Source organism: Carettochelys insculpta, chromosome 33 (assembly GCF_033958435.1).
Source record: "Carettochelys insculpta isolate YL-2023 chromosome 33, ASM3395843v1, whole genome shotgun sequence".
Taxonomy (NCBI): domain Eukaryota; kingdom Metazoa; phylum Chordata; order Testudines; family Carettochelyidae; genus Carettochelys; species Carettochelys insculpta.
The window spans coordinates 519667-544059 of record NC_134169.1 but is presented as its reverse complement, the minus strand read 5'-3'; the positions used below and the strand labels follow the sequence as shown (position 1 = coordinate 544059).

General features: G+C 54.5%; 5 non-coding genes across 5 annotated transcripts; 2 read left to right on the top strand and 3 right to left on the bottom strand.

Annotated features, from left to right (window-relative positions):
* Positions 1-10219: 10219 nt before the first annotated feature.
* Positions 10220-10292, top strand: TRNAV-AAC (transfer RNA valine (anticodon AAC)). Its single transcript has one exon. It is a non-coding gene; the product is annotated as a tRNA-Val (tRNA).
* Positions 10293-13352: 3060 nt separating this feature from the next.
* TRNAK-CUU (transfer RNA lysine (anticodon CUU)) lies at positions 13353-13425 on the bottom strand. Its single transcript has one exon. It is a non-coding gene; the product is annotated as a tRNA-Lys (tRNA).
* Positions 13426-16308: 2883 nt separating this feature from the next.
* On the top strand, positions 16309-16381 carry TRNAK-CUU (transfer RNA lysine (anticodon CUU)). Its single transcript has one exon. It is a non-coding gene; the product is annotated as a tRNA-Lys (tRNA).
* Positions 16382-19488: 3107 nt separating this feature from the next.
* On the bottom strand, positions 19489-19561 carry TRNAV-AAC (transfer RNA valine (anticodon AAC)). The gene has a single exon. It is a non-coding gene; the product is annotated as a tRNA-Val (tRNA).
* An 804-nt stretch (positions 19562-20365) lies between these two features.
* Positions 20366-20439, bottom strand: TRNAT-UGU (transfer RNA threonine (anticodon UGU)). Its single transcript has one exon. It is a non-coding gene; the product is annotated as a tRNA-Thr (tRNA).
* Between the last annotated feature and the right edge of the window lie 3954 nt (positions 20440-24393).

The window sequence follows — 24393 nt, the reverse complement described above, 5'->3', positions numbered from 1 at the left end:
AAGGTGGTGCAAGAACAGAATCTGATTTTTCCAGCTCTGTGGCTGTATGTGTCCAGAGGGTGACACTGCAACCTCTCCAGGTGGGGCAGGGCAGGACAGGGACAATTACTCTCCTCTCACATCCCTTTGTTTGTCACTGACAAAACCCAAACGAGTTAGGAGAAAAGTCCCAGAGAGCCGCTGTGGCTCCCCTGGTCATGGACCTCCCAGGTAAGGGGAGATTAGGCAAGGAGCACTCAGTGGTGCCGGGCCAAATCTTTCTGGCTGCCTCTCACCTGCTTTGCAGCACCTCTGGGCTGTGCTGGAGAGTTCGGAGAGCTGCAGGAGGCGACTGTTACCCTTCTGGAGGAAGAAGTAACAGACACTGACAGGTGGACATCTGAGGTGTCTGCAGAGTGGGCCTGGGCAGCATGGGAGGAGCATAAGAACATAAGAATGGCCATACTGCGTCAGACCAAAGGTCCATCCAGCCCACTATCCCGTCTGCCGACAGTGGCCAATGCCAGGTGCCCCGGAGAAGGAGAACAGAAGACAATGATCAAGTGATTTATCTCCTGCCATCCATCTCCTGCCCTTGTACTGAAGGCCAGGGCACCATACTTTACCCCAAAGCCCTTTGTCTATTCCTAAGGCAGGGCGGTGATGCACTTGATTCTTGTTATTTACGAACCGATATTTGCAGCCCAGTGCTCAGCATTAAGTCCTGGGCCACTGAGCACTAGGGAATCCCATTCACAGTGTGTATTGCATCCTGGCCCTCTCCAGACAGGTCAGTGCTAACCAGATCCTGCCGCACATTTGGAACACAGACACGATTCCCTGAGCCGGCAGGAGCTATGTTCTGCCCTGTCTGTGGGAGGAGCTCCTGCCCCAGACCTGCCTCTGCAGACACACCCCACGCTAGTGAGTAACAGGGAGAGTCTCACTCCCAGGAGCACACACCCAGCTCTGCCCCCCAGTGGTAATTCCCCCTCCCCCAGCTGCCCCCAGTGCTGAACTGATGCACCTGCACAGCCTGTGAGCCGCCAGGGACCCCTCCTCTGGCTTCCCTTTACTTCCCCCTGAAAATGTCCTAATCCTGCTGGGACCAACACTGGCCACTTCTGGAGTAGTGTGTCCAGTTCTGGGCCCCCAGTTATAGGAAGGATGTGGATACACTGGAGAGGGTCCACTGGAGAGCGACTAAAATAATTTGGGGGCTGGAGCATATGACTTACAAAGAAAGGTTGACGGAACTGGGACTGTTTAGTCTCCAGAAGAGAAGACTGAGGGGGGACTTGATAACAGCCTTCAACTTACTGAAGGGAGGCTGCAAAGAGGCTGGAGAGCGGCTGTTCACAGTGGTCATGGATGGCAGAACACAGAACAACGGTCTCAAGCTGTGGTTGGGAAGGTCCCGATTGAACATTAGAAAAACTTTTTCACTCGGAGGAAGGTGCCGCATTGGAATGGTCGACCCACAGAAGTAGTGGAGTCTCCATCCCTGGAGATGTTGAAGTCTCGCCTTGACAAAGCCCTGGCTGGGCTGATCTGATGGGTTTGGTCCTGCTTAGAGCAGCGGGCTGGACTTAATGGCTTTTTTAGGTCTCTTCCAGCTCTGTTGTCCTATGATTCTATGATACTAAGAATGGTGCAGGTGGGTGCAGGACAGGATCCCCCCTGGCAGGTGCTGCACCCACAGGCTGTCTCTGTTCTCACCCAGCCCCTGGGCAGGTCCCAAGGTTTCAGCTAGTGACTGTACAGTGCAGAGGGAGGGGGAGGCCGGCTGCCAGCGGGGACGGGTGGCAGGTGTGAGGGGAACCGCGTTAGGGCTTGTGGCTGAGGGAGGAGGGAAAAGGGAAGTCGGTGGGGGTTGGCAGGGTCAGAGAGGACAAGGGGATCAGGGCACTGGGGGTGGTGGGAGAGACAGGATCTGATGGGACACACTGCAGGGGCCCAGGACAGGGGGCAAGGGGCAGCTGGGGCTGAGGGAACCCCCAGCTGGGCTCTGAGCAGTGGGGAATGGGTGACAGAGACTGAAAGGGGAGGCCAGGCTGGTGGGGGAGGGGAGGAAATCTCATTCCAGTGGCCCTGCAGCTGCCTGTTGCTCATTTCCAAAAAGGCTCCTTGTGCAATTGTTCTGTACAGGCCGGCGAGCTCAGCTGGCCAGCGGGTGGTACCACACTCATGGGTTCCAGCCCCACGCTGGCCATTAGAAGGTTTTTTCCTTCACCTGCCTGCTCTGTGCAGGAGGCCAAAAGAGCTGAAGGAACCAGGCTGAGAGGCTGGCAGGGAGCAGGCCAGTCACCACCCCAGGCTTAGTGAGGGTCTTCAGGGTTGGCCTGGGCCAGGTGAGGATCCCCAACTTCCCAGTACTGCAACACACCTCACCTTGGAAGGGGGAGCAGGAGCACCAGCACCCTGCCAAGGGCACCAACCCTCTACAGCAGCACAACTGGCTTTCTCTGGTCCCCTTTCCCTCCCCAGTCCTTCTGCCCTCCCAGGCTCCCTCCCTGCACAGCTGGTGCAGCAGCACCACAGGCCCAGGTAACTCAGCACTGGTGCAAGTCCCTGCCTGCATTGCTCCTCTTCCCACACTTGTCCTGCCTCTTCCCTGAGGTCCCCCAGTCGCTGCTGGAGGTGGAATGCAGGGGCAAAAGGAGCAGGCACCAGAGGAAGGTCAATGATGAGCAGCATTGGCCATGGGAGCTCAGGAGAGGGGCAGAGAGGTGCATGGGATGGGATGGGATGAGCGGGTCTCTGCACAGGTGGAGTTGGCTGGCAGTCCCTGGGGAGGGGGGAAGAGCCGTGAGCAGCAGGTGGGGAGGCCTGTGGGGAGGAGAGGAGAGAGCAGCAGGCTGCTGGGGCAGAGCTCAGGGGAAGAGGCAGAGCTGAGATAGCAAGAGGTGTCATGGGAGCAGGAGGAGCACAGGTGGCCTCAGAGGGAGCAGGGGAAGCAAAACAGGGACCCTTCCACTCCTAGGGAGCTTCCAGCACTGGCACCAGCCTCCCCGTTGCAGCTGTCACAGGCCACCTGTGCGCTGAGTCTGCACTGCCCAACTACCTCCACCGCCAGCAGTGCCGTGGGAAAAGCTGTCTGGTTGGCAGCGCACTGTCTGCACCAGGGGTAGGTCAGTGTCCCTCTTACTCAGGAGGGGGTGTGGGTTTTCCAGCCCTGAGTCACACAGTGACACTGACCTGGTTCTCTAGGCTGTGCAATGAGTCACCCCCCTTTGGGAGTAAAACTGCTCCAGCCTCTGCCTGACAGGATCCAAACAGCACTGAAGCCAGGCAGGCCCTGGGGTGGGCTGGCAGGAGTCAGGTGTGGGCAGGTGGCAGAGCTTAGCTAGAGCAGGCACCATGGCCTGGTTGGTAAAGAAGCTGCCTAGTAAAGGGGAGATCCTTTGTTCAACTCCCAGTGGTACCTGCCTACTGGCTTCAGGAACACGTGGTGTTGCCCCTCCCAGAGGACAGGACACTGGGCCAGACAGACCTTTGGCCTGACCCACAATGGACATTTGGATGCTTTACATGATGCTGACAGGCACTGACCATAGAGGTGCCTGTCTCCATTGCGGCGTGAGTGCCCTGGGGTGGCACACTGTGCTCCAAGCACCACCCAGAGTCACCACTGCCACGTGGCATGAGACGTGTGACCTGGGCTTCCCAATGTGCTGGAAGTTCCCAGCAATCCTCTGGCAAGGACCAAGGGCTGAGAGCAGAAGCCTGGCACTGCAAGCAAGGGGTTTGGGGTGAGTTTGAGGGACAAAGACACCAGGGGGATTGCCCTGTGTAGGTTCATATCCTGACAGCTGCAGAAATGCTGTTTGCCTGGTGGCCACCACTTGTGTGCTGAGCAGGTTTGTTACCAAACAAAGCCCCAGGTGGTCTTGTTATTACCCTCTTGATACTTAAATGCTCCAGTCTCACTGCACTTCTTCAAGGAGTTCCCTCACGCACCACCTGGGCTTTGCTGAGAGCCACCCATCCCATCCCCTGCACCTCTCTGCCTGGGCACATGGGGATGGGGGAACTGCGGGTGAGATGCCATGAGAAGAGACAGCAGAGTGTGGGGGAGGGAATGAGCCCTGCAGGAAATGACCCACACTCCTGAAGGGAGGGATGGGACAGACAGACAAAGGGGTGAGAACAGCGTTCCTTTTAATTTCATCTTTCCATGTGCAGAATTAATTGTATGTGCACCAAAGCATTTGCGGATGGACACCACCAATAAAAAACACTCGCTGCCAGCTGTGGGTGCTCTGCTAATCAGCTGGGCAGCATTTGAGGTGTCTGCTCCATGACCACTAAAGCGCTCAGCTTATCAGAAGCACTCGTGAGAAAAGAACGCTCCTGGGAGCTGCACTCTCTCATGCTCTCAGTGATGACAGCAACCCACAGACATGTGGATGGAGCTGCACTTTGATGAGACATGGATCCTGAGATGCTTCCAGTGAGGTGTGACAGGTGAGCACACCTGAGAGCCGTGCTGAGGCTGCTCTCAGTTATGCAGGATCTGGGCCGATATGGAAAAGTGAGAATGTGACATTGTTGCTCCTTTTGGTTCTCCCATATTTTTCTCGGCACAGTTAGGATCTGGCCTCCTGGAGTTGAGCTGGGGATAGTCTCCAAAAGGGGTATGTCCCCCACTATGAGTGGGTAGGATGAAGAGCTCTTCTGTGGCGCTTCCCTTAGCTGAGACTGGCTAGACTGGGGCTGAGCTGTCCCCACCCCATCTCAGCATGGGGATTTCTCCGGCGGGATACAGGCACAACAGAAAGTTCCTCACTGGATGGGAACTCTGATCTAAAGCCCAAGTGAATTGCAGGCAGACAAAATCTGCCGGCCCTGCCCAACACAGTGCTGGAGGCTGGAATGATGACAGCAGGATGGGGAACAAGGGGAATACACCGAGTGACAAGGATTTGTGCAAGTAGCAAACCCAGGCAGCAGTCAGGCCCTGCTGGGTGTGCCCTGTACCTTGCTGCAGCGATAGGAGATGATTTGGACCATTTCCCAGCCACAGACATTCTGGATGGAGCCAGCCTCACTGGATATGTTGACCATGGCCGCCTTGCTGCAGCTCAGCCCTCTCTGGGGGCTTCCCTGGGCAGCCTGCTTCAGCAAGGGTAGGAAGGCCTGGGCAGAGGGGAGAGCAGAGCAGGCGTGGGGTCAGAAAAGGAACCAGAGTTCTGCTCGTGAGGCCGGGCACCAGAATGGGGTGGGTCTCTGCTCTTTGCACTGATGCCCAGCCCCCGGCCAGCCCAGAAGCAGGAGCCTCGCCCAGGAAGGTGTGCGGAGCCATGGATCCTACTCATACCCTGTAGAGGCCAACAATGATCCCCAACTCATGTCCCTGCATTCACAGTCTTCATGCAAGGCAGATGGCGGGGGGGTCTGTAGCTCTCCACTGATGCCCACATGGGTCTGACCATGACCCACCTGCAGCTGTTCATCAAGGAGGGTTTGCCCAGGCAAGGGTACCCCCGACCATGGCAGTGGACGGTCAGGTACATACCCCACACAGCACACACCTCTGTGACACGGGGCGGGGGCACCAGACACGACCGGGAGCTGCACGTGCCCAGTGGACCCCGACCTGCAACTGCGCAGTCACAGCCCTGGGCCCTACTCAAAGGTTTCGCGCAGGGAAAGCTGGTAAAGTCAGCCCCACCCCCAGGGCACAGAGATTTGCACTGGGCTGATAATAAACCAAAGGGGTTGTGTAGAGTTGCACAAGTGGGACTGAAGGGCAGAAGGAGACAGAAAGGCAAAATCTTCTTCTTCTTCTAGTCACACTGCATCAAACAATCACTCTGAAAAGCTCCAGCCGGGGCAGCACAGCCCATCCCCCGTGCCGTGAAAGACAGGGGATAACTCTGCCCCAGAGCTGGGCAACTCCTTGCTCCACCCCTGGGGTGCAAACAGGGAGAAAGGAGGACGTAGGGAGCACAGAGTGAAAGTGACGGGGGGGAGTCAGGCTGCGGGAGCAAGGACGGGGAGGACTCCAGGCTCTGCTGGTGGGACTCTGGCACTGGAGCTTGTGGGGAGAGAGGAAGGTAGATTGGTGGAGTCTGACCTGTGCAGCGCAGCAGGAACAGGAAGTGAAAGGGGGTTTTTCGTTCCTCTCATCCTCACTATCCTAACAGCAGCAACTCCAGCTTCTGTCGGGCACAATGTCTGTGCTGGGCAATGGGAAGGGGTTGTTGTGGGCAGCCCACCAGAGTGGGTTGGCCCCACAAAAGCTCATCACTTGGTAAATTGTGTTTGGTTGTCTTTAAAGTGCCGCAGGACGGCTTTTTGGTTGAAGACACAGACTAATACAGATACCTCTTTGCCAGAACCACACCTTGAATGCCGGGGGCACCATGGCTTAGCTGGCTAAAGCCCCTGTCTCGTAAATAGGAGATCCTGGATTCAACTCCCAGTCGTGCCTCATTGGACATCCTGGATGATGTTTTCCTACATCTGTCTGGGGAACCCAAGAGCCCTCCCTTGGCAATCCCAGTCATTCCTGGGGTGGGCAAAGGCTGATGGGAGAGGAGCGTTGGGAAGAATCCAGTCACAGACGAGACCTCAGGCAAAGGCAGCTGGAACTGCTGTTGGGAAGGTGGCTCCTCTGGCTACAAAAACAGAGGCTGATCCTCCCAGCCCGGTGGTTCTCTGGAGCTGCCTCTGCACAGCCGGTGACAGTGTAACCTCCCCAGGTGGGGCCTCCCTTTGTTTGTCACTGACAAACCCCAAACGAGTTAGGAGAAAAGCCCCAGAGGCTCTGTGGCTCCCCTGGCCATGGACCTCCCAGGGAAGTGGAGATTAGGAAAGCAGCAGCCAGTGGAGCCGGGCCAAATCTTTCTGGCTGCCTCTCACCCGCTTTGCAGCACCTCTGGGCTGTGCTGGCGAGTTCAGAGAGCTGCAGGAAGCGGCTGTCATCGTTCTGGAGAAAAAAGTAAGAAACACGGACAGGTGGACAGCTGAGGTGGCTGCAGAGTGGGCCTGGGGAGCATGGGAGGAACCCCAAAGCCCTCTCTCTGTTACTAAGGCAGGGAGGGGATACCCTTGATTCTTGTTATTCACCAACAGGTCTGTGCAGCCCAGGGCTCGGCATTAAGTCCTGGGCCACTGAGCACTGGGGAATCCCATTCACAGCGTGTATTGCCTCCTGGCCCTCTCCAGACAGGTCACTGCTAACCAGATCCTGCCGCACATTTGTAACACAGACACAATTCCCTGAGCTGACAGGAGCTGCGTTCTGCCCTGTCTGTGGGACCAGCTCCTGCCCCAGACCTGCCTCTGCAGACGCACCCCACGCAAGTGAGTAACAGGGAGAGTCTCACTCCCAGGAGCACACACCCAGCTCTGCCCCCCCAGTGGTAATTCCCCTCTCCCTCAGCTACCCCCAGTGCTGAACTGATGCACCCGCACTGCCTGGGAGCAGCCTGGGACCCTGGGAGCCTTCCTGTGGCTTCCCTTTGCTTCCCACTCAACATCTCCTTATCCTGCTGGGATCATAACCCCTGCAGGGACATCAATGGTGCAGGTGGAAACAGGGCAGGATCCTGCACCCACAAGCTGTCTCTGTTCTCACACAGCCCCTGGGCAGGGCCCAAGGTTTCAGCTGGTGACTGTGCAGTGCAGAGGGAGGAGGAATCCGGCTGCCAGAGGGGAGAGGTGGCAGGTGTGAGGGGAACCCGGGCAGGGCTCGTGGCTGAGGGAGGAGGGGAAAAGGGAAGTGGGAGGGGTGGCAGAGTCTGAGGGGACAAGGGGGATCAGGGCACTGGGGAGGGGCAGGAGAGACAGGATCTGAGGGACTCACTGCAGGGCCCAGGACAGCTGGCAAGGGGCAGCCGGGGTTGGGGGAACCCCCAGCTGGGCTCCGAGCAGTGGGGGATGGGTGAGAAAGTCTGAAAGGGGAGGCCAGGCTGGTTGGGGAGGGGAGGAAATCTCAGTCCAGTGGCCCTGTAGCTGCCTGTTGCTCCTTTCCAAGAAGGCCCCTTTGGAAGTCCTGCTCAGATAGCCAGAGCATTTTTCAAATAGCACCCAAGTCATGAGTTCAAGCCCCAGGCTGCCTGTTGAGAGCTGCTTTCTGTTGCCCTTCCCCTGAACCCTCTGGGCAGGAGAACAAAAGAGATGAGGGGAACAGGGTGAGTGGCTGGCAGGGAGCAGGCCAGAGTCACCACCCCAGGCTAAGGGAGGGGCTGCAGATTGGGTGTGGGTGAGGAGAGGATTCCCCATGTTCTCCACAAGGCAACACACACCTCATACAGGAGGGGACAGCGGGAACAATCTGCCAAGGTAACAAGCCTTCCCAACAGCTGCACTGGCTTTTTCTGCTCTCCATTACCTCCCCAGGCCTTCCAGGCTCACCTCAGAGAGACAGGCGAAGCCAGAGAAAGTTGAATGGCCCCTACAGTCCTCCTGCAGCTTGCTGTGATTGTACAGTGGTTAGTACTCTGCACTGTGGCTGCAGCAACCTTGCGTTGAATCCAAGTGGTAGCAGTAATAGCCCAGTGTTTGGGCAGTGCTGCTTTTAGTTCACCAGGAGGATGGTGAAATATTGAAATGCTTTACCTAGACAGGTGGTGCAATCTTCATCCCAAGAGGTTTCCAAGTCCTGGCTTGAGCAAGCCCTGGCTGGGATGATTTAGTTGGAGTTGGTCCTGTTTTAGGCAGAGGGCTGGACTGGATGACCTCCTGAGGTCCTTCCCAGCTCTAGGATTCTATGAGTCGAATCTCATCTCCACAGGAATGAGCCGGCACAGCTCAGTCTCTGGCTGGGGGAAGTGCCAGGGGCCACATGCTAAGGAAGCCCAGGGCAGAGAGAGGGAGTCCTGGGAGAAAAAGCAGCTCCAGAGAAGCAATGAGGGCACAGTGCATCCTGCCAGCTGAGGGCCTTAAACATTTCCATTTAAAACAAAGATTAACCTGCGTCATGTGCTGTAATGACCTAATGACCTAATCTTTCAGATGTTGCCAGTTCCCCTTTTCTAGGGAGCTTCCAGCACTGACCACAGTCTCCCCAGTACAGCAGTCACAGGACACCTGTCCTCTGGGTCTTCACTGGCCAAGGACCTTCCCCAACCAATGTGGACCATAAAAGCCCTGTGGTTGCCATGACAGTCTGAGCACTGGAGTAGGTCTGTTTTCGTCCAGAGGTGGGGGACAGTTTCTTACACCCCTGAGTGACACCACCTAATTCTCTAGCACAGACCTCTGCAAAGAGTCACCCCCCTCTTGGGAGTTAAACTTCCCCAGCTCCTCTGTCTGACAGGATCTAAACTCCAGCAGAACGAAGCAGGCCCAGGTTGGGCTGGTGGGTGTCAGGTGAGGGCAGACAGGAGAGCTTGACTGGAGACAGGCACCATGGCCCAGCTGCTTAAAGCTATTGCCTTGTAAGCAGGGGGTCCTGGGTTTAATTCCCAGTGGTGCCTTGTTGCTGACTCTGCTTAGGGCACCTGGTGGTGGCCACTGGCAATAGACCGGATGTGGCCTTGTGCCTGTTAGATATGATCCTCAAAGTACATGTTGATGATTTCCATGATGTTGGCAGAGCTGCAAACAGCTCTGTGTTCCTGGTCCCTCCATGTGGCATGGCTGAGCCTCCTTAGCATTTCCCTTTCAAAAGTGTAGCCATGGCCCAAGGAAATGGCCCTTTTGATAGAGATTTCAGCATGCTGAGAATTACCTTTTTTTAAGCAAGTGTGAGGAGAGAGAATAAAGCTGGTGTTTAAACATTTGTATTTTCTGTAGTTGTTAAAGAAATTCTAGGCTTCTGTTCTGCACACACACATTTCTTTGTTATAAGCTGTTGCAAATGTTCAGGCTGGAGCCTGGCTCTGCTCTTCTACTTTTCCCCACAGCTATGTCTGCACTGGAGAGTTTTTTTCAAAAAAGCCGCAGCTCTTTCAAAAAGTCCTGTGGAGCATCTACACAGGAAGGCTGTGGCTCCACTGCCCAGCCCTTTTGGAAGTGGCATGGACATGTGGCCATTGGGAAATGCAAATGAGTTGCAGACTTAAATATTGCATGTCTCATTTGCATAATGACTCGGGACCTCAATTCTGGAAGAGCTGCTATTGAGAGTCCCAGTTGTGAGTGCAGCTGCTTCCCTCTCCTCCAGCAGCTAAGCCAGTAAAGGACTCCCCTCAATTTCTATTAGGTCCCCCATCCACATATGGAGGGGAAGCAATGGCTTGAGGATGCAGCTTAGCAGAGGGCAAGCTACACTGACTGGGAAAGGTGAGCTTCTGTAGTGTAGTGGTTATCCCATTTGCCTAACACGCAAAAGGTCCCTGGGTCAAAACCAGGCAGAAGCAGGAGCATCTCTGTTCATCTCACTTTCTCTTATGCCCCTGAGGGCTCATCTCTTTCTCCTGTAGCCTCTCTCTCTGACAAGCCCAACACCCATGTGACAGAAGAAGTTGAACCAGACCCTGTTGTCCAGGAGGGGAGCCCAGCAGATGCATTGCTGCTTGTGCACAGAAGCTCTCTCCTGGCATGTACTTGAAGGGTTTTCCCTCACTGATTTCACTGGCTGGGAACCACAGAACTATCTTTGCCCCTCCTCCAACCGAAGCTGTGCCAGGCAAGTGCCCCTGCCCTATCCCGCGTGTTCCCTCCCAGCCACAGCCTGCTCCTGAACCTGCCTCCCATCAGCTCCCTACCTCACAGACAGGCCTGGCAGAGAAGGGGGCAATAAAGCTGGAGCTGCTGTTCTAACAGAGCAGCTGGAAAGGAGCAGAGCATGACAGGAGGAGACACAAAGGCTGCAGACCCTGCCCATGGCCCTGCTCTGTACCCACCCAGCAGGGACACATGCACAGAGCTGGGGCAGGGCCCAGCGCCAGAGGAGAGAATGGTCATGGCCGGGCTGTGCTGCTCCCAGGCCAGGGCACCACAGGGCCCTGCTCACCCCAGGAAGCAGCACTGCAGGGGACAGGAGTGAGCGTAGCCCTGTTGGGCCAAACCTGCCCATCCTGTGTCCACGGCCAGACTTCCTGGCAGGGTTGAAGTTGGGACATATGAAAATGTTCTAGGCATGTTGGGTGAGGCGGCCGAGTGGTGAAGGGGATGGACGGCTAATCCATTGTGCTCTGCAGGGTTTGAATCCCATCCTCACTGAGCCTTTATAGGCACCATCCTGCTGAGCTTTGTTGAGTTCCAGTCCTATTGTGTGATGCTACTTCTAGCACAGCTGAGCCTGCTGCCCCCCAGCGCCTGTGCTGGGCAGACTCCAAGCACAGGCCAACTCTGTGAGGCTGAGCTGAGCTCTGGCTCCCGGGGATGAGATAATTTCATTTGCCTGACAAGGGCCCAGCCCATCTCCAGTGTCAGACCAACAGTGCTGCATTCACCTCAGTCAGAGTGCAGGGGTTCAGTGCCCCAGCCAGACAGAGTGGCAAGGTGGGGGCAGCCCTGGCTGAGCTGCAACCAGTGACATGGGCAGCTGCCTCTGAGGAAGGGCCTGTTCCCAAGGCTGAATCAGGGGCTCTGGTCTCTCCCAGCTCCTGGGCTGGGCAGTGCACAGCTGGGAAAAGAGCAGATACTTGCCAGAGGGGAATGAATGTTTCTCTGCCCCAACTGCAATAGGTTCTTCCACAGCACCAGCTAGAGGCCCTGAGGCAGGTCTCCATTCAACTGTGCCACCCTGGGCAAGCCCTGAGTTCTTCTGTGCTTCTCAGCAGCTGGGGAATGCCCCTTTGGGACACTTCTCCTACCCCACAGCTAAAAGGAGCCCCACTGTTAAGAGGCCCCACTTGGGGATCGCCCAATTTTCTACCACCTTGTGATGCTGGCCTCAGCATGCCTGCTGCTTTGGGGGTGTGTTTGGTGGAGGGGAGAAGCCTCTGGCCACATGTAGTTATGGTCCTCCCATCTTCTTAAGCTGTCCTGAGGTGCTCTGTGGCATTAGAGCCATTCCATGGATGTGTCAGTACCAGCAGCTGCACCTCCAGGTGCCCAAAGGAGGACAGGTGAGCTGGGCTGCTGCCTGTAGCCATCAGCAAGACTGGGTCCATGTCTGACAGGCCCTGTGGGAGTACTTTAATTGGGGGGGCTCAACTGACCACCACAAAGGGTAACCCATTGCCCCCCATGCACACTCCCACCACTACGTGCAAACTGTACCCACCACTCACTGACTGCCCCCATCACCCACACACCAGCCCCACCACACACACAGACACACATTGCCCGCACCACCTGCTCACCGGACCCACACATAACACATTGGGGGGGGGTGTGTGAAAAATGAAACTGCTTCCTTGTTAAACAACCTAAAAGCTCACATCTGAGCATGGAACATAACAACCACCAGCATAACTAACTATGTACAATGGGGGGATAACTATACACACTAACTATTTACATGGGAGGCCATGGGGCACATGGGACTTTCCAAGGGTGAGGGCGCTGGTGGCTGTGGCCTTCTCCATGTGCTGCAGTGTGCCCGGGCCCTGGCATGTGGGGGTCATGCCCTGGGGGCGTGTGCCCTGTGGGGTTCATGCCTGACAGTCCACTGCCATGGTCTGGGAATGACCACTGGGCAGATGTCTGGCTGGAGCTGTAGGAGGGGACGTCCAGCACGCGCTCAACCTCCTCGCTGGATCACTTGGATGGTGGGGCGGATGGTCCCCGCTGTGGGGCTGGGCTCTGGTCCAGACTCAGACTTCATATCCTGCTGGGGCTCCTCAGCCATGGCGTCAAGGAAGGCCAGGGGACAGGAGGTGTCCCTGGGGCCCAGGGTGGCTATGAGCTCCCGGTAATAGGGGCAAGTGTTGGGGACAGCCCCCAGACCAGACGGCCGAGTCCTGCACCCAGGCATAACCCTGCTACAACTCCTTGACCTTACTCTTGATATGGTGAGGCATGTGGGCAGGGTGACCACAGGTGGTCAGGCCCTTGGCCAGCTGGGTGAACACTTCTGCATTCCATTGTTTGCTTCCCATTACGTGGAGCACGTCCTCCTCACTCCAGAGGTCACAGAGCTCAGACTCAGTGCAGGACGGGCCCCACTTCCTGTTCCAATGGCTGGAGGCCTGAGAGCCATGGGATGGCCTGGTGGGGGAGCCCTGGGGGCACTCAGGGGCTGGCTGACATCTGGTCTCTGGAGGAGCACCTCATGGTATGGCTGCTGCCTGCATGGTCTCAGCTTCCTGATTCAGGGTTTCCAGGTCCTTGCAGCTTTAAGAGCTGATTCCTGCCATGGCAGACCCCACAACTTCCAAGTAGAGGGCTGCAGAATGTCAACCCCAATCCTCCTTGTACTGTCTTTGTTTGTACTAGAGCCAAGGAGAAGAACACACATTTCCTGCCAGAGGCCGGGACAACAGTGAAAAGTGTTTGTTAGGCTGAGAACAGTAGTGCAAGAATGGAAGCACCCAGCATGGGGCTTGAACCCATGACCCTGAGATTAAGGGTCTCATGCTCTGCCAACGGAGCTAGCCGGGCCACAAACAAAACACTCCATACAGCCTATCACAGAGTAGAAAGAGTCAAATGTGCCTGTCAGCTGGGCAAAAGTGAAATGTGCTCACAAGGGCCGGACTCCAGTCTTTGTTATCTGGGCTGCAGGAGGTGAGATGCAAAGAAAACAGGCTGTTGGAGTGAATCTTGGCCAAGCTTCTCACTGGTGCTGCTACATCTCCCGAACACCTCACACACCTAGGGCAATTTCTGCACAACAAATGAATGCTGACACCATTGATCTCAGCGCAGAGCCGGTGCAGTCAGTAGAACACGTGTCTTTTTCATAAAGACTGAACACGCATTTGCAGAGAGTTTTCTGTGGGAAATTGCCTGTTAGTGACTCTCCAGAGAAAGGGGCATTCGTGGCTCACAGACTGTTGTGCTTCACAACAATGGGCGATGGGACGAGAAAGCAGGACCCTGATTCATTCACTCTTCAGTTCCACTGGGGAGAGCAGCACCTTAACCGAGTGTTTTCCCTGCCTTCAATTTGCTCAGCATCAGCTGGGTCAGGCTCTGACCTGCCCCAGGTGAACGTCGGTCGTCCAGCGCAGTTAGTCAAGAGGGAAGGAGAACGGGACAAAGAGGCTCCTTCTCATGCTCATTTTCCTCACCCTGATTCCTCTCCAGCATCATGGGCAGAGCGGAGGAAGGAGACTCCCTGTGGGGAAGCCCCGGGGGTGTCTGAGATGGCCCCAGCCCTGCAGCCTGTCCCACATGGCTGGTGTCAGGGACCCTCTATGAGGTCATCACCTTCCAACTTCTTTTAACCAATCGGCTGAGGTGCTGTAAAAGGCCCTTGTGATGTCACTCCCACACCTACCCCTGGCCAGCAGGGCTCATGTCCTGCCCCTGGCAGCCCCTTCGCATGGCTGAGCTGCTACCCCTGTGTCACCCCCACTCTCTCAGGGACATTCTGGGGCTCTAGCCGGCTGCACATGGGAACACCAGAGGCTGCTCTGTGCCACAGGCCCTTTGCAGAGATCATCTCATCTGACGCCCCTGCAGATCACAGGTCTCCTGTATGGTGCAGTCGGGAGTGTGGCACCAAAGCGCACACCAGACAGGCACTTGGTCTGCATTGGAAGGCGCCCAGGGCTAGAGAAAGCCCCATGCCCCTGGGGTGTTTGGAGGACATTAACGCAGTGACAGGAAGGGAAAGGACCCAAAGTCCACACTTGTGGGTCTGTATCATAATTCACATGCAGAACATCTCTGTGCTCAGGTCTGCACATTGCACAATTTTATTTCTCTCTCAAGCTTAAATTTAATTCTTTGAGCAGTGAGTTCTACAATCCCTAATCTGGCCAGAGTAATGACCAATAGATAGATAGATAGATAGATACCAAACATCAGTCAATCAATCTATTGAATTGGGAATACAGCTACAAATGATAAAATTCCTTCCCTTTAATTTTAGTTAACTTGAATTCCCCTTTAATTGCAGCAAGGGAGGTTGGAGATTCGGAGATATTTCCTGTCAGGGCAGTTGAGCACTGGAATAAATTGCCTTGGGTAAGGGCAAAATCTCCATCTTTGGAGATATTTTAGAATTTGGATAAATATAAAAAAGGAAACTTTTTACATTGGTCCCCACTTTTCATCCCTGAAATGAGCAGCTCCCCCACAACCTGTCTCATGTCATCGGAACCTACAGAAATGTCAGTGATGTTCAAATATATAAAAGCCTGTTTGGGCGTGTGTAAGAAAACAAGTCTGTAGAATGGAAAAACGCCCAACCCTGGGCGCCTCCCAGTGCAGACCAAGTGCCTGTCTGGTGTGCGCTTTGGTGCCACACTCCCGACTGCACCATACAGGAGCCCTGTGATCTGCAGGGGCGTCAGATGAGATGATCTCTGCAAAGAGCCTGTGGCACAGAGCAGCCTCTGGTGTTCCCATGTGCAGCCGGCTAGAGCCCCAGAATGTCCCTGAGAGAGTGGGGGTGACACAGGGGTAGCAGCTCAGCCATGCGAAGCGGCTGCCAGGGGCAGGACATGAGCCCTGCTGGCCAGGGGCAGGTGTGGGAGTGACATCACAAGGGCCTTTTACAGCACCTCAGCCGATTGGTTAAAAGAAGTTGGAAGGTGATGACCTCATAGAGAGTCCCTGACACCAGCCATGTGGGACAGGCTGCAGGGCTGGGGCCATCTCAGACCCCCCCGGGGCTTCCCCACAGGGAGTCTCCTTCCTCAGCTCTGCCCATGAGGCTGGAGAGGAACCAGGGTGAGGAAAATGAGCATGAGAAGGAGCCTCTTTGTCCCGTTCTCCTTCCCTCTTGACTAACTGCGCTGGACGACCGACGTTCACCTGGGGCAGGTCAGAGCCTGATCCAGCTGATGCTGAGCAAATTGAAGGCAGGGAAAACACTCGGTTAAGGTGCTGCCCTCCCCATTGGATGAATGAATGAATGAATCAGGGTCCTCCTTTCCACTCCCAGAGCTCATAGTTGTGAAGCACAACAGTCTGTGACCACTAATTTCTATTTCTATTTCCCTTTCTCTGGAGAGTCACTGACAGGCAATTTACCACAGAAAACTCTCTGCAAATGTGTGTTCACTCTTTATGAAAAAGACACGTGTTCTACTGACTGCACCGGCTCTGCGCTGAGATCAATGGTGTCAGCATTCATTTGTTGTGCAGAAATTGCCCTAGGTGTGTGAGGTGTTCGGGAGATGTAGCAGCACCAGTGAGAGGCTTGGCCAAGATTCACTCCAACAGCCTGTTTTCTTTGCATCTCACCTCCTGCAGCCCAGATAACAAAGACTGGAGTCCGGCCCTTGTGAGCACGTTTGACTTTTGCCCAGCTGACAGGCACATTTGACTCTTTCTACTCTGTGATAGGCTGTATGGAGTGTTTTGTTTGTGGCCCTGCTAGCTCAGTTGGCAGAGCATGAGACTCTTAATCTTAGGGTCATGGGTTCAAGCCCTATGCTGGGCGCATCTGTTCTTGCACTACTGTTCTCAGCCTAACAAACACTTTTCACTGTTGTCCCGGCCTCTGGCAGGAAATGTGTGTTCTTCTCCTTGGCTCTAGTACAAACAAAGACAGAACAAGGAGGATTGGGGTTGACATTCTGCAGCCCTCTACTTGGAAGTAGTGGGGTCTGCCATGGCAGGAATCAGCTCTTAAAGCTGCAAGGACCTGGAAACCCTGAATCAGGAAGCTGAGACCATGCAGGCAGCAGCCATACCATGAGGTGCTCCTCCAGAGACCAGATGTCAGCCAGCCCCCTGAGTGCCTCCAGGGCTCCCCCACCAGGCCATCCCATGGCTCTCAGGCCTCCAGCCATTGGAACAGGGAGTGGGGCCCTTCCTGCACTGACTCTGACCTCTGTGTCCTCTGGAGTGAGGAGGAGGTGCTCCACGTCATGGGAAGCAAACAATGGAATGCAGAAGTGTTCACCCAGCTGGCCAAGGGCCTGACCACCTGTGGTCACCCTGCCCACATGCCTCACCATATCAAGAGTAAGGTCAAGGAGTTGTAGCAGGGTTATGCCTGGGTGCAGGACTTGGCCATCTGGTCTGGGGGCTGTCCCCAACACTTGCCCCTATTACCGGGAGCTCATAGCCACCCTGGGCCCCAGGGACACCTCCTGTCCCCTGGCCTTCCTTGACGCCATGGCTGAGGAGCCCCAGCAGGATATGAAGTCTGAGTCTGGACCAGAGCCCAGCCCCACAGCGGGGACCATCCGCCCCACCATCCAAGTGATCCAGCGAGGAGGTTGAGCGCGTGCTGGACGTCCCCTCCTACAGCTCCAGCCAGACATCTGCCCAGTGGTCATTCCCAGACCATGGCAGTGGACTGTCAGGCATGAACCCCACAGGGCACACGCCCCCAGGGCATGACCCCCACATGCCAGGGCCCGGGCACACCGCAGCCCATGGAGAAGGCCACAGCCACCAGCACCCTCACCCTCAGAAATTCCCATGTGCCCCATGGCCTCCCATGTAAATAGTTAGTGTATATAGTTATCCCCCCCCCATTGTACATAGTTAGTTATGCTGGTGGTTGTTATGTTCCATGCTCAGATGTGAGCTTTTAGGTTGTTTAACAAGGAAGCAGTTTCATTTTTCACACCCCCCCCCCAATGTGTTATGTGTGGGTCCGGTGAGCAGGTGGTGCGGGCAATGTGTGTCTGTGTGTGTGGTGGGGCTGGTGTGTGGGTGATGGGGGCAGTCAGTGAGTGGTGGGTACAGTTTGCACGTAGTGGTGGGAGTGTGCATGGGGGGCAATGGGTTACCCTTTGTGGTGGTCAGTTGAGCCCCCCCAATTAAAGTACTCCCACAGGGCCTGTCAGACATGGACCCAGTCTTGCTGATGGCTACAGGCAGCAGCCCAGCTCACCTGTCCTCCTTTGGGCACCTGGAGGTGCAGCTGCTGGTACTGACACATCCATGGAATGGCTCTAATGCCACAGAGCACCTCAGGACAGCTTAAGAAGATGGGAGGACCATAACTACATGTGGCCAGAGGACTTCCATAAAGATCCCCCCCCCCAACCCGCTGGGCTTCTCCCCTCCACCAAACACACCCCCAAAGCAGCAGGCATGCTGAGGCCAGCATCGCAAGGTGGTAGAAAATTGGGCGATCCCCAAGTGGGGCCTCTTAACAGTGGGGCTCCTTTTAGCTGTGGGGTAGGAGAAGTGTCCCAAAGGGGCATTCCCCAGGTGCTGAGAAGCACAGAAGAACTCAGGGCTTGCCCAGGGTGGCACAGTTGAATGGAGACCTGCCTCAGGGCCTCTAGCTGGTGCTGTGGAAGAACCTATTGCAGTTGGGGCAGAGAAACATTCATTCCTCTCTGGCAAGTATCTGCTCTTTTCCCAGCTGTGCACTGCCCAGCCCAGGAGCTGGGAGAGACCAGAATCCCTGATTCAGCCTTGGGAACAGGCCCTTCCTCAGAGGCAGCTGCCCATGTCACTGGTTGCAGCTCAGCCAGGGCTGCCCCCACCTTGCCACTCTGTCTGGCTGGGGCACTGAACCCCTGCACTCTGGCTGCAGGGGACTGAGGTGAGTGTAGCACTGTTGGTCTGACACTGGAGATGGGCTGGGCCCTGTCAGGCAAATGAAATTATCTCATCCCCGGGAGCCAGAGCTCAGCTCAGCCTCACAGAGTTGGCCTGTGCTTGGAGTCTGCCCAGCACAGGCGCTGGGTGGCAGCCGGCTCAGCCGTGCTAGAAGTAGCATCACACAAGAGGACTGGAACTCAACAAAGCTCAGCAGGATGGTGCCTATAAAGGCTCAGTGAGGATGGGATTCAAACCCTGCGGAGCACAATGGATTAGCCGTCCATCCCCTTCACCACTCGGCCGCCTCACCCAACACGCCTGGAACTTTTTCATATGTCCCAACTTCAGCCCTGCCAGGAAGTCTGGCCGGGGACACAGGACGTGCAGGTTTGGCCCAACAGGGCTCCGCTCACTCCTGTCCCCTGCAGTGCTGCTTCCTGGGGCGAGCAGGGCCCTGTGGTGCCCTGGCCTGGGAGCAGCACAGCCCGGCCATGACCATTCTCTGCTCTGGGGCTGGGCCCTGCCCCAGCTCTGTGCATGTGTCCCTGCTGGGTGGGTACAGACCAGGGCCATGGGCAGGGACTGCAGCCTTTGTGTCTCCTCCTGACATGCTCTGCTCCTTTCCAGCTGCTCTGTTAGCACAGCAGCTCCGGCTTTATTGCCCCCTTCTCTGCCAGGCCTGTCTGTGAGGTAGGGAGCTGATGGGAGGCAGGTTCAGGAGCAGGCTGTGGCTGGGAGGGAACACGTGGGATAGGGCAGGGGCACTTGCCTGGCACAGCTTCGGTTGGAGGAGGGGCAAAGATAGCTCTGTGGTTCCCAGCTAGTGAAATCAGTGAGGGAAAACCCTTCAAGTACGTGCCAGGAGAGAGCTTCTGTGCAACAGCAGCAATGCATCTGCTGGGCTCCCCTCCTGGACAACAGGGTCTGGTTCAACTTCTTCTGTCACATGGGTGTTGGGCTTGTCAGAGAGAGAGGCTACAGCAGAAAGAGATGAGCCCTCAGGGGCATAAGAGAGAGTGAGACGAGCCGAGGCATTTATGCTTCTGCCTGGTTTTGACCCAGGGACCTTTTGCGTGTTAGGCAAACGTGATAACCACTACACTACAGAAGCTGTACTGGAGCTTTGGTGCTATCTTGCCCTCTGCTAAATTGCATCCTCAAGTCACTGCTTGCCCTGCCACATGTGGATGGGGGACCTAAGAGAAATTGAGGGGAGTCCTTTACCAGCTCAGCTGCTCGAGGAGAGGGAAGCAGCTGCACTCACAACTGGGACTTTCAATAGCAGCTCTTCCAGAATTGAGGTCCCAAGTGGTTATGCAAATGACACATGCAATATTTAAGTCTGCACCTCATTTGCATTTCTTATTGGCCACATTTCCATGCCACTTCCAAAAGGGCTGGGCAGTGTAGCCACAGCCTTGCTGTGTAGCTGCTCCACAGGACTTTTTGAAAGAGCTGCGGCTTTTTTGAAAAAAGAGCTCTCTAGTGCAGACATAGCTGTGGGGAAAAAAGTAGAAAAGCAGAGCCAGGCTCCAGCTGAAACATTTGCAACAGCTGATAACAAAGAAATGTGTGTGTGCATAACAGAACACGAGAATTCTTTTAACAACTACAGAACATACAAATGTTTAAACTCCAGTTTTCTTCTCTCTCTTCACACTTGCTTCAAAAAAAGTAATTCTCAGCACACTGAAATGTCTCTCAAAAGGTTCCCATAAGAGCTATTTACTTGGGCTATGGCTTCACTTTTGAAAGGGAAATGCTGATGAGGCTCTGCCATTCCACACAGAGGAGCCAGGAGCACTGAGCTTTTAGCAGCCCTCCCCACATAAAGGAAAACACCCACCTGTACTTTGGGGGGTCATAGCTAACACACACAAGGCCACATCCTGTCCACAAACAGGGGACCCCATGAAGGCACCACTGGGAGTTGAACCCAGGATCCCCTGCTTACAAGGCAGGTGCTTTAACCAGCTAAGCCACGGTGCCTGCATCTAAGCAAGCTCTTCTGTCTGCCCACACCTGACTCCCACCAGCCCCACCTGGGCCTGCTTCGCTCTGCTGGAGTTTCGATCCTGTCAGACAGAGGAGCTGGGGAAGTTTAACTCCCAAGGGGGGGGTGACTCTTTGCACAGGTCTGCGCTCAAGAATTAGGTGTTGTCACTCAGGGGTGTAAGAAACTGTCCCCCACCTCCGGAAGAAAACAGACCTACTCCAGTGCTCAGACTGCCATGGCAACCACAGGGCCTTCATGGTCCACATTGGTTGGGGAAGGGCCTTGGCCAGTGAAGACCCAGAGGACAGGTGTCCTGTGACTGCTGTACTGGGGAGACTGTGGTCAGTGCTGGAAGCTCCCTAGAAATGGGGAACTGGCGACATCTGAAAGATTAGGTAATCATAGCCCATGACGCAGGTTAACCTTTGTTTTAAACGGAAATGTTTAAGGCCAAGGAGGCCGGGGTCCAGCAGCTTTCGAACCCAAATGGGCTGTTTCTTTGCAGGGGGCAAATGTAGGAAATGGAAGGGGGCACTGGAGAAGCTTAGCTCCTGGCTTGACACTGCCTTGGAAAAGAAGGAAAAAAGACCCCACTTCTGTTGGAGAACGTGGGCATTTATCCCAAAGCCTCTCGCATGCTTAGTGAGCGCTCTACCAATTCAGCAAATTCCCCTGTGTCTGAGCATAATTTCTGACTCACCGATCTTATTCCAAAGGCCAAAACATCCCAGTGGCCGCCCATGGCTACGGCAAAGGGTGCAAAGGCTGTGTTTGCACAGCAGTGTTGTTCCTGAATAAGCGGTTCCAGAAGAGGTATTCCAGAGATGTTGATTCTGATATAGCACAGCTGCGCACAACGTGGAGTTTGAAGTACTGCTCTGCTATTTTGACATTCAACATCTACAAAAAATGGAGCCAGTTTTGAAGCTCCTGTTTCAAAATAGCTATTTGAACTAGCTCCAATCATTATCCCAGGAGATGCCCAGCCAAGACTCTGCTCTCTCTCTCTCTCTTGCTCTGTCTCCTTTGAGCTTCTGGCCTTAGGCAGGAAAAGTCTCTTCTTGTCCTCAGTTCTAGAGATGAAAAATTGGGATCTCTGTCACCCTCAGAGAGCAGAAGAGGATTTTCTTCTCTTCAGTTCAATCCCCACATGCCCCGAGAGGGCAGAAAACAACCCTTTGCCAGCTCACTGTCCTCCTCAGCACTCTGTCGTGTTTTGCCTTTCCACATCAGCTCCATTTGTGCCCTGGACCTATATATGATCTTCACATAGCCAGGAAAGGAGGAGCTCTGAATTTGAGCTATTCACTTACACAAGGACAAGGGTTCGAGCACTCTGCCACTTGAGCTAACTCCTCTGCCTGGGAGCCCCAAAACAATTTGGGAGGCCAGGCTGGCAAAACCTGCGATGGCAGCATCCGGGTTCCCAAGCCGCACAAGCCTCTGGAGGAGCAGGGCATTGATTGCATGGACAACCTGCAGGGGAAGGACATGAGAGAGCACTGGTGAGGGGTGTGCGGGGTGTGCCTGGCCCTCACCCCCGGGCTTCTGACTGCTGCTACGCTGCCTGTCAGTGCTTCAAAGTCAGCAGCTTTGAAGTTCCCAAGGTGGCCATTACGATTATGAAGTGCTACATATGCATCACAGCACCTCATTAGCCTCCTCCAGCATGCCTGCTTAGCACGCCCCATTGGAAGGAGGGGGCTTGTATGGAAGCACCCAGAGAGGAGTTACTGACACTGAACGCAAACCCAGCAATACCTGTTGGATGACATGGCATCCGTAAGTAGGTTCTCCCCTTCTTCTTTGTAATCACTGCTGAGGCTCCAGGCAGATGGGAGAAAGGTGCCCTTCACGCACAAATCACCTGCGTCCCTTAGCAGCGGTAGCTCTGTGGGTGGGAGAAGCCAGGTCTGTGGGAGGCAGCTGTAGGGTGCACCTGGAGAGAGAAAGTAACAGAGAGAAAGCCGTGCTAGTCTGTATACTATCCAAACAAAAAAGCAGTGAAGTAGAACTTGAAAGATTAACAAAATAATTTATCAGGTGAGCTTTCATGGGACAGACCCACTTCTTGAGACCACAGCCAGACTGGAACAGACTCAATATTTCAGGCATAGGGAACCAAAAACAGCAATCAAAGTTGACAACTTCAAACTCTCTCAGACAAAGAGTTAAGGGGAACAAAACAGACATCAAAACATTCCTGATTCACAAACCAGTTAGTGTACATTTTAATGGAGTGGGCCAGTCTGTTAATGACTTAAGAGTTTGCATCTTGAAGAAAAATTTTCAGTCTGCTTTGGAAAACGAGACTGCTGAACTCTTTTGTATTCAAATTCGACACATTAACATGTGGTTTGAACTGGGATGCAAATTTTCTGAGATACTATAGGGGCTCTTTTGTATCTTTGGCTTCATGTAACTCTTGACTCCCACGCCCCCATTACTCTCTGATTTGCTGACCTTGATAATAATTTTTTTCTGATTTGTCAACCTTGATGACTATTTTTGGTTCTTCGTGCCTTAAATATTGAGTGAGTTCTGCTATGGCTCTGGTCTGTAGAAGTGGGTCTCTCCCACAAAAGCTCACCTAATAAACTATTTTGTTAGTCTTTAAAGTGCTACTTTACTGCTTTTTTGTTCCAGAGAGAGAAAGTTTAATTAAGCTCCATTTGTAAAACCACTCTGGACATGGGGAGGAAAAGGAGCTGGGGAAGCCGGGTTTGTCCTGCAGGGGCCTGAAGATCAATGACTCAAAAAAGAGTGTCTGTCACTTGCGTACAGAGGAACGGCAAAGCCCAGGGCAGGAAGAGGAGAGTGCTTGTGCTGCCAGCGGGAGAGAGCTCACTCCATCAGTCTCCTCAGGCTGACGGCAGGTAGTAACGAGAGTCTCTTGGGTACCCACAGCTTTGAGTCTCTTCCTTTCCCACAGTGGCCTATTTTCAGGATCTGCTTCTTCTCAAGCAACCCCTTTCTCCTTCTCCACAGCCCAACTTCTGTCTGATACACACAGGATGTGGCCACATGAGCCTCTCTTTTGCAGGGGCTATGGGAGTGCGCCACTTCAGAAGATGCTGTGATGTGGAGGGGTGTGTGTGTGTGTGTGTGTGTGTGAGTGGCTCACAGAGGGTGTGGGGCTCCTGTTGAGGGTAACCTGGTGACCAGGTAACACCTTTGAACTGCAGACAAAGGGGGAGGTGGAGCCCAAGGAGTTTAAATTGAAAGTGGGAGTTGGGAAGCAGTTAAGTCTGGGCTGGAAGGGAGAGAGACAAAGGAGGGGGCAAGGGCCCAGCTCTGGGGGCCCTCAGGGCCTCCTCTCCCCAGCATGGATTGGACTGGCTGTCTCTGCCTGCTGTACTGACTCTTCTGTCAGATGCTGTGTCCTGTCAGCTAATCAATGTGCTCTTCTCCTGCTGAGTAAGAGTCACTCCTGCCTGCAGAGCTTCAGGAAGCCTAAACCCCATCACAGATTTGAATGCAGTAGTGATATGAACATGCAACAACTCATTTGCGTAAATGGAACCTCATGCATTTCAGAAAGCACCCCTGGCACAGAACTGCTCAAGCAACCCTGTCTGGTTTTGTAAGCTCACATCATCCTTTACCTTGAGGCTGACAGGTGGGAAAGAGGACTTCACCCCAGATGGGATTTGAACCCACAATCTTTGGCTTAAAAAGCCAATGCCTTATCCATTAGGTCAGTGGAGTACACAAGTAAGCAGAAACAATGAGGGATAAAATTCTCTCAAAAATGTACCTTTCTTACCTTGGAAGACAAAAATTTGCTCTTTCTTTGTGTTTGTTCTTTCTTTGCTGTGAATCTGAGAAACGCCCAGGGACTAACTCTGCAGTAGCAAGAAAGGAGTGACCCGCCCCCAGCTAGATGTTAAGTTACGATCCCTGGCCATTCACCAGGAAGGGACATGTCGGCAACAGGTTCACAATTG